Below are 9,422 nucleotides of genomic sequence, written 5' to 3' on the forward strand. Positions count from 1 at the left end.
CAGGCATTATTAGCTGAGTTGTGAACTTTTTGTTTATAAATTTACAATTGATTATGCAAATGTATTAGCCTTGTAAAGACTAATATAAGTACAAATTCTACCATGGATACATGCATTATTAGCTAAGTTGTGAACTTTTTGTTTACAAATTTACAATTGAGTATGCAAATGTATTAACCGTGTAAAAACTAATATAAATACAAATTCTAAAGTGGATACATGCATTATTAGATGAAATGTGAACTTTTTGTTTACAAATTTACAATTGAGTATGCAAATATATTAACCGTGTAAAAACTAATATAAATACAAATTCTAAAGTGGATACATGCATTATTAGATGAGATGTGAACTTTTTGTTTACAAATTTACAATTGAGTATGCAAATGTATTAACCGTGTAAAAACTAATATAAATACAAATTCTAAAGTGGATACATGCATTATTAGATGAAATGTGAACTTTTTGTTTACAAATTTACAATTGAGTATGCAAATGTATTAACCTTGTAAAAACTAATATAAATACTAATTCTGAAGTGGATACAGGCATTATTAGCTGAGTTGTGAACTTTTTGTCTATAAATTTACAATTGAGTATGAAAATGTATTAGCCGTGTAAAAACTAATATAATACTAATTCTGAAGTGGATACAGGCATTACTAGCTGAGTTGTGAAATTTTTGTTTACAAATTTACAATTGAGTATGCAAATGTACTAACCTTGTAAAAACTAATATAAATACAAATTCTGAAGTGGATATATGCATTATAAGCTGAGCTGTGAATTTTTTGTCTACAAATTTACAATTGAGTATGCAAATGTATTAACCTTGTAAAAACTAATTTAAATTCTAATTCTGAAGTGGATACAGGCATTATTAGCTGAGTTGTGAACTTTTTGTTTATAAATTTACAATTGATTATGCAAATGTATTAGCCTTGTAAAGACTAATATAAGTACAAATTCTACCATGGATACATGCATTATTAGCTAAGTTGTGAACTTTTTGTTTACAAATTTACAATTGAGTATGCAAATGTATTAACCGTGTAAAAACTAATATAAATACAAATTCTAAAGTGGATACATGCATTATTAGATGAAATGTGAACTTTTTGTTTACAAATTTACAATTGAGTATGCAAATATATTAACCGTGTAAAAACTAATATAAATACAAATTCTAAAGTGGATACATGCATTATTAGATGAGATGTGAACTTTTTGTTTACAAATTTACAATTGAGTATGCAAATGTATTAACCGTGTAAAAACTAATATAAATACAAATTCTAAAGTGGATACATGCATTATTAGATGAAATGTGAACTTTTTGTTTACAAATTTACAATTGAGTATGCAAATGTATTAACCTTGTAAAAACTAATATAAATACTAATTCTGAAGTGGATACAGGCATTATTAGCTGAGTTGTGAACTTTTTGTCTATAAATTTACAATTGAGTATGAAAATGTATTAGCCGTGTAAAAACTAATATAATACTAATTCTGAAGTGGATACAGGCATTACTAGCTGAGTTGTGAAATTTTTGTTTACAAATTTACAATTGAGTATGCAAATGTACTAACCTTGTAAAAACTAATATAAATACAAATTCTGAAGTGGATATATGCATTATAAGCTGAGCTGTGAATTTTTTGTCTACAAATTTACAATTGAGTATGCAAATGTATTAGCCGTGTAAAAACTAATATAAATACTAAATCTGAAGTGGATACAGGCATTATTAGCTGAGTTGTGAACTTTTTGTTTACAAATTTACAATTGATATGCAAATGTATTAGCCTTGTAAAAACTAATATAAATACAAATTCTAAAGTGGATACATGCATTATTAGCTGAGATGTGAACTTTTTGTTTACAAATTTACAATTGAGTATGCAAATGTATTAGCCATGTAAAAAATAATATAAGTACAATTTATGCCGTGGATACATGCATTATTAGCTGAGTTGTGAACTTTTTGTTTATAAATTTCATTATTAGCTGAGATGTGAACTTTTTGTTTACAAATTTACAATTGAGTATGCAAATGTATTAGCCGTGTAAAAACTAATATAAATACTAATTCTGAAGTGGATACAGGCATTATTAGCTGTGTTATGAACTTTTTGTTTACAAATTTACAATTGAGTATGCAAATGTATTAGCCTTGTAAAAACTAATATAAATACAAATTCTGAAGTGGATACATGCATTATTAGCTGAGTTGTATACTTTTTGTTTACAAATTTACAATTGAGTATGCAAATGTATTAGCCATGTAAAAACTAATATAATTACAAATTCTGAAGTGGATATATGCACTATTATCTGGGATATATGCACTATTATCTGAGTTGTGAACTTTTTGTTTACAAATTTACAATGGAGTATGCAAATATATTAGCCTTGTAAAAACGAATATAAATACAAATTCTGAAGTGGATACATGCATTATTAGCTAAGCTGTGAACTTTTTGTCTACAGATTTACAATTGAGTAATTCAAATGTATTAGCCATGTAAAAACTAATATAAATACAAATTCTGAAGTGGATATATGCATTATTATCTGAGTTGTGAAATTTTGTTTACAAATTTCATTATTAGCTGAGATGTGAACTTTTTGTTTACAAATTTACAATTGAGTATGCAAATGTATAAGCCGTGTAAAAACTAATATAAGTACAAATTCTGAAGGGGATACAGGAATTATTAGCTGCGCTATGAACTTTTTGTTTACAAATTTACAATTGAGTATGCAAATGTATTAGCCTTGTAAAAACGAATATAAATACAAATTCTGAAGTGGATACAAGCATTATTAGCTGAGATGTGAACTTTTTGTTTACAAATTTACAATTGATATGCAAAAGTATTAGCCTTGTAAAAACTAATATAAATACAAATTCTAAAGTGGATACATGCATTATTAGCTAAGCTGTGAACTTTTTGTCTACAGATTTACAATTGAGTAATTCAAATGTATTAGCCATGTAAAAACTAATATAAATACAAATTCTGAAGTGGATATATGCATTATTATCTGAGTTGTGAAATTTTGTTTACAAATTTCATTATTAGCTGAGATGTGAACTTTTTGTTTACAAATTTACAATTGATATGCAAAAGTATTAGCCTTGTAAAAACTAATATAAATACAAATTCTAAAGTGGATACATGCATTATTAGCTGAGCTGTGAACTTCTTGTCTACAGATTTACAATTGAGTAATTCAAATGTATTAGCCATGTAAAAACTAATATAAATACAAATTCTGAAGTGGATATATGCATAATTATCTGCGCTGTGAAATTTTGTTTACAAATTTCATTATTAGCTGAGATGTGAACTTTTTGTTTACAAATTTACAATTGAGTATGCAAATGTATAAGCCGTGTAAAAACTAATATAAGTACAAATTCTGAAGTGGATACAGGCATTATTAGCTGCGCTGTGAACTTTTTGTTTACAAATTTACAATTGAGTATGGAAATGTATTAGCCGTGTAAAAACTAATATAATACTATTTCTGAAGTGGATACAGGCATTACTAGCTGAGTTGTGAAATTTTTGTTTACAAATTTACAATTGAGTATGCAAATGTACTAACCTTGTAAAAACTAATATAAATACAAATTCTGAAGTGGATATATGCATTATAAGCTGAGCTGTGAATTTTTTGTCTACAAATTTACAATTGAGTATGCAAATGTATTAGCCGTGTAAAAACTAATATAAATACTAAATCTGAAGTGGATACAGGCATTATTAGCTGAGATGTGAACTTTTTGTTTACAAATTTACAATTGATATGCAAAAGTATTAGCCTTGTAAAAACTAATATAAATACAAATTCTAAAGTGGATACATGCATTATTAGCTGAGCTGTGAACTTCTTGTCTACAGATTTACAATTGAGTAATTCAAATGTATTAGCCATGTAAAAACTAATATAAATACAAATTCTGAAGTGGATATATGCATTATTATCAGCGTTGTGAAATTTTGTTTACAAATTTTATTATTAGCTGAGATGTGAACTTTTTGTTCACAAATTTACAATTGAGTATGCAAATGTATAAGCCGTGTAAAAACTAATATAATATATTCAAATGTATTAGCCATGTAAAAACTAATATAAATACAAATTCTGAAGTGGATATATGCATTATTATCTGCGTTGTGAAATTTTGTTTACAAATTTCATTATTAGCTGAGATGTGAACTTTTTGTTTACAAATTTACAATTGAGTATGCAAATGTATAAGCCGTGTAAAAACTAATATAATATATTCAAATGTATTAGTCATGTAAAAACTAATATGCATTATTATCTGCGTTGTGAAATTTTGTTTACAAATTTCATTATTAGCTGAGATATGAACTTTTTGTTTACAAATTTACAATTGAGTATGCAAATGTATAAGCCGTGTAAAAACTAATATAAGTACAAATACAAATTCTAAAGTGGATACATGCATTATTAGATGAGATGTGAACTTTTTGTTTACAAATTTACAATTGAGTATGCAAATGTATTAACCTTGTAAAAACTAATTTAAATTCTAATTCTGAAGTGGATACAGGCATTATTAGCTGAGTTGTGAACTTTTTGTTTATAAATTTACAATTGATTATGCAAATGTATTAGCCTTGTAAAGACTAATATAAGTACAAATTCTACCATGGATACATGCATTATTAGCTAAGTTGTGAACTTTTTGTTTACAAATTTACAATTGAGTATGCAAATGTATTAACCGTGTAAAAACTAATATAAATACAAATTCTAAAGTGGATACATGCATTATTAGATGAAATGTGAACTTTTTGTTTACAAATTTACAATTGAGTATGCAAATGTATTAGCCATGTAAAAACTAATATAAGTACAAATTCTACCATGGATACATGCATTATTAGCTGAGTTGTGAACTTTTTGTTTACAAATTGACAATTGAGTATGCAAATGTATTAGTCTTGTTAAAACTAATATAAATACAAATTCTGAAGTGGATACAGGCATTATTAGCTGAGTTGTGAACTTTTTGTTTACAAATTTACAATTGAGTATGCAAATGTATTAACCTTGTAAAAACTAATATAAATACTAATTCTGAAGTGGATACAGGCATTATTAGCTGAGTTGTGAACTTTTTGTTTATAAATTTACAATTGATTATGCAAATGTATTAGCCTTGTAAAGACTAATATAAGTACAAATTCTACCATGGATACATGCATTATTAGCTAAGTTGTGAACTTTTTGTTTACAAATTTACAATTGAGTATGCAAATGTATTAACCGTGTAAAAACTAATATAAATACAAATTCTAAAGTGGATACATGCATTATTAGATGAAATGTGAACTTTTTGTTTACAAATTTACAATTGAGTATGCAAATGTATTAACCTTGTAAAAACTAATATAAATACTAATTCTGAAGTGGATACAGGCATTATTAGCTGAGTTGTGAACTTTTTGTCTATAAATTTACAATTGAGTATGAAAATGTATTAGCCGTGTAAAAACTAATATAATACTAATTCTGAAGTGGATACAGGCATTACTAGCTGAGTTGTGAAATTTTTGTTTACAAATTTACAATTGAGTATGCAAATGTACTAACCTTGTAAAAACTAATATAAATACAAATTCTGAAGTGGATATATGCATTATAAGCTGAGCTGTGAATTTTTTGTCTACAAATTTACAATTGAGTATGCAAATGTATTAGCCGTGTAAAAACTAATATAAATACTAAATCTGAAGTGGATACAGGCATTATTAGCTGAGTTGTGAACTTTTTGTTTACAAATTTACAATTGATATGCAAATGTATTAGCCTTGTAAAAACTAATATAAATACAAATTCTAAAGTGGATACATGCATTATTAGCTGAGATGTGAACTTTTTGTTTACAAATTTACAATTGAGTATGCAAATGTATTAGCCATGTAAAAAATAATATAAGTACAATTTATGCCGTGGATACATGCATTATTAGCTGAGTTGTGAACTTTTTGTTTATAAATTTCATTATTAGCTGAGATGTGAACTTTTTGTTTACAAATTTACAATTGAGTATGCAAATGTATTAGCCGTGTAAAAACTAATATAAATACTAATTCTGAAGTGGATACAGGCATTATTAGCTGTGTTATGAACTTTTTGTTTACAAATTTACAATTGAGTATGGAAATGTATTAGCCGTGTAAAAACTAATATAATATATTCAAATGTATTAGCCATGTAAAAACTAATATAAATACAAATTCTGAAGTGGATATATGCATTATTATCTGCGTTGTGAAATTTTGTTTACAAATTTCATTATTAGCTGAGATGTGAACTTTTTGTTTACAAATTTACAATTGAGTATGCAAATGTATAAGCCGTGTAAAAACTAATATAATATATTCAAATGTATTAGTCATGTAAAAACTAATATGCATTATTATCTGCGTTGTGAAATTTTGTTTACAAATTTCATTATTAGCTGAGATATGAACTTTTTGTTTACAAATTTACAATTGAGTATGCAAATGTATAAGCCGTGTAAAAACTAATATAAGTACAAATACAAATTCTAAAGTGGATACATGCATTATTAGATGAGATGTGAACTTTTTGTTTACAAATTTACAATTGAGTATGCAAATGTATTAACCTTGTAAAAACTAATTTAAATTCTAATTCTGAAGTGGATACAGGCATTATTAGCTGAGTTGTGAACTTTTTGTTTATAAATTTACAATTGATTATGCAAATGTATTAGCCTTGTAAAGACTAATATAAGTACAAATTCTACCATGGATACATGCATTATTAGCTAAGTTGTGAACTTTTTGTTTACAAATTTACAATTGAGTATGCAAATGTATTAACCGTGTAAAAACTAATATAAATACAAATTCTAAAGTGGATACATGCATTATTAGATGAAATGTGAACTTTTTGTTTACAAATTTACAATTGAGTATGCAAATGTATTAGCCATGTAAAAACTAATATAAGTACAAATTCTACCATGGATACATGCATTATTAGCTGAGTTGTGAACTTTTTGTTTACAAATTGACAATTGAGTATGCAAATGTATTAGTCTTGTAAAAACTAATATAAATACAAATTCTGAAGTGGATACAGGCATTATTAGCTGAGTTGTGAACTTTTTGTTTACAAATTTACAATTGAGTATGCAAATGTATTAACCTTGTAAAAACTAATATAAATACTAATTCTGAAGTGGATACAGGCATTATTAGCTGAGTTGTGAACTTTTTGTTTATAAATTTACAATTGATTATGCAAATGTATTAGCCTTGTAAAGACTAATATAAGTACAAATTCTACCATGGATACATGCATTATTAGCTAAGTTGTGAACTTTTTGTTTACAAATTTACAATTGAGTATGCAAATGTATTAACCGTGTAAAAACTAATATAAATACAAATTCTAAAGTGGATACATGCATTATTAGATGAAATGTGAACTTTTTGTTTACAAATTTACAATTGAGTATGCAAATGTATTAACCTTGTAAAAACTAATATAAATACTAATTCTGAAGTGGATACAGGCATTATTAGCTGAGTTGTGAACTTTTTGTCTATAAATTTACAATTGAGTATGAAAATGTATTAGCCGTGTAAAAACTAATATAATACTAATTCTGAAGTGGATACAGGCATTACTAGCTGAGTTGTGAAATTTTTGTTTACAAATTTACAATTGAGTATGCAAATGTACTAACCTTGTAAAAACTAATATAAATACAAATTCTGAAGTGGATATATGCATTATAAGCTGAGCTGTGAATTTTTTGTCTACAAATTTACAATTGAGTATGCAAATGTATTAGCCGTGTAAAAACTAATATAAATACTAAATCTGAAGTGGATACAGGCATTATTAGCTGAGTTGTGAACTTTTTGTTTACAAATTTACAATTGATATGCAAATGTATTAGCCTTGTAAAAACTAATATAAATACAAATTCTAAAGTGGATACATGCATTATTAGCTGAGATGTGAACTTTTTGTTTACAAATTTACAATTGAGTATGCAAATGTATTAGCCATGTAAAAAATAATATAAGTACAATTTATGCCGTGGATACATGCATTATTAGCTGAGTTGTGAACTTTTTGTTTATAAATTTCATTATTAGCTGAGATGTGAACTTTTTGTTTACAAATTTACAATTGAGTATGCAAATGTATTAGCCGTGTAAAAACTAATATAAATACTAATTCTGAAGTGGATACAGGCATTATTAGCTGTGTTATGAACTTTTTGTTTACAAATTTACAATTGAGTATGCAAATGTATTAGCCTTGTAAAAACTAATATAAATACAAATTCTGAAGTGGATACATGCATTATTAGCTGAGTTGTATACTTTTTGTTTACAAATTTACAATTGAGTATGCAAATGTATTAGCCATGTAAAAACTAATATAATTACAAATTCTGAAGTGGATATATGCACTATTATCTGGGATATATGCACTATTATCTGAGTTGTGAACTTTTTGTTTACAAATTTACAATGGAGTATGCAAATATATTAGCCTTGTAAAAACGAATATAAATACAAATTCTGAAGTGGATACATGCATTATTAGCTAAGCTGTGAACTTTTTGTCTACAGATTTACAATTGAGTAATTCAAATGTATTAGCCATGTAAAAACTAATATAAATACAAATTCTGAAGTGGATATATGCATTATTATCTGAGTTGTGAAATTTTGTTTACAAATTTCATTATTAGCTGAGATGTGAACTTTTTGTTTACAAATTTACAATTGAGTATGCAAATGTATAAGCCGTGTAAAAACTAATATAAGTACAAATTCTGAAGGGGATACAGGAATTATTAGCTGCGCTATGAACTTTTTGTTTACAAATTTACAATTGAGTATGCAAATGTATTAGCCTTGTAAAAACGAATATAAATACAAATTCTGAAGTGGATACAAGCATTATTAGCTGAGATGTGAACTTTTTGTTTACAAATTTACAATTGATATGCAAAAGTATTAGCCTTGTAAAAACTAATATAAATACAAATTCTAAAGTGGATACATGCATTATTAGCTGAGCTGTGAACTTCTTGTCTACAGATTTACAATTGAGTAATTCAAATGTATTAGCCATGTAAAAACTAATATAAATACAAATTCTGAAGTGGATATATGCATAATTATCTGCGCTGTGAAATTTTGTTTACAAATTTCATTATTAGCTGAGATGTGAACTTTTTGTTTACAAATTTACAATTGAGTATGCAAATGTATAAGCCGTGTAAAAACTAATATAAGTACAAATTCTGAAGTGGATACAGGCATTATTAGCTGCGCTGTGAACTTTTTGTTTACAAATTTACAATTGAGTATGG

This window comes from Drosophila kikkawai, unplaced genomic scaffold, assembly GCF_030179895.1.
Source record: "Drosophila kikkawai strain 14028-0561.14 unplaced genomic scaffold, DkikHiC1v2 scaffold_55, whole genome shotgun sequence".
In the NCBI taxonomy this organism is placed as follows: domain Eukaryota; kingdom Metazoa; phylum Arthropoda; class Insecta; order Diptera; family Drosophilidae; genus Drosophila; species Drosophila kikkawai.